This window comes from Tupaia chinensis, unplaced genomic scaffold (assembly GCF_000334495.1).
Source record: "Tupaia chinensis unplaced genomic scaffold, TupChi_1.0 Scaffold148617_1, whole genome shotgun sequence".
Classification (NCBI taxonomy): Eukaryota; Metazoa; Chordata; class Mammalia; order Scandentia; family Tupaiidae; genus Tupaia; species Tupaia belangeri.
In genome coordinates this window covers 149,541-151,126 of record NW_006208466.1, presented here as the reverse complement: position 1 = coordinate 151,126, position 1,586 = coordinate 149,541, and positions in this window count along the sequence as shown.

The window sequence follows — 1,586 nt, the reverse complement described above, 5'->3', positions numbered from 1 at the left end:
CATGAGTTAACAAAATACTTCTTTTTATTTTTGTGTATGGTTTATTTTATGTAATATAACATATTCCACGTTCATACATGTTGATTTGAATATATAATATCATTTTTAATGGTGAATAATATTCTATTATATCTATATATACACACACATTTTATTTATCAATTTGTCTGTTGATCTACAATTAGTTTAATTCCATATCTTGGCTATTGTAAATAGTGCTTCAATAATCAAATTGTTAAAACATACCGAACAAGCTTTCATCCTTACACCTGCCTCCCAGTGACCCAGCCACTGACACTGGAGGACAATATACAAGGCATTTCAGTAGTTCAAAGAGGATCATAAACACATAGACAAGAGCTACCAAATAATTTGTAGTGCTACAGACAAGGTGAGTTCTTCAGTTAGATCACACTAAATTAGGTTAATTAAGATGCTATAGCTGGGACCAGCAGTTAGTGTAATGGCTATGTTGCTGGACTCCCACGTAGTCAACTGCAGTTCGCGTCCTGGACCTGGTGGCTTAAAACTCACGCTGGGCACATGTGCATGCATGCCCAAGGTCCCGAGAGGAGAATGGAAGAGAAGGGATTGTGGCGTGGCCATCCTCCCTGGGAGGTGATTTCTCACTTTCTGTCTCTCTGTCTTTGTCTGTCTGGCGAGTGCACGCGCCCTACAGCAAAAACTTCTCCAAAAAAAAATAGATGCTATAGCCAATATAAGCAGGCCTATTTAATCAATCATCGAAAACCTCTCCAAAAAAAAAAATATATATTCTATAGCCAATATAAACAGGCCTATTTAATCAACCAACAATCACAAATGCTTGCTCACTGTTATATATCTCTATTTTTTATTGTGTTATGCATCAATCAGTAACTACACACAAATTAAGGTAGCCATTAAGAATAATTTCAAATTTAGCAATGGTTATTTCTGAAGTGTGTACTTATTTTATTTTTTATATCTTATATACAATGATAAAACAAAATGTATGCTAAAAAACATAATTTAACCACATAATATTCTAAATTTTGTGGATATAAAAGTGCCTTTTATGCACTTATATTGAAGTAACACTTCCTATTTAGTATTAAATATTTCATTCAAATTTAGTGTCTGAGAGTTGAACAGCTCTTAGTTTACCATATTGAATTTGATATAACCTCCTTGATGGTAAGCTATGCATTTTCAGAAGAACTTTGTAAGCCCACTTTCCAATGATTGAAAAGAGAATGACTGTTTACCTTGGTATAAGCCCATTTTCCAATGATTGAAAAAAGAATGAGTATTTACCTTGGCAGTCAAACGGCAAGGTGCACATACTCAGAAATTTTCATGTGACAAACTCAAGTTTATAAGTTTAATTTAAATGGTGAGATGTTTAATTACTGTGTCACAGACTATGTTATAACTAATTTGCTAAACTTTAAATTAAGCAGATGTTGAATAACCAGTCAACTCGGGTTTCATTAACATAAGTACTATTACCCATTTTGAAAAGGGAATGTGCATTGCTAAAAATTCTATAACGCTAGACTTCTGCACAAAATGCTTGAAAATAAATGGAAGAAATCTTGGGAATT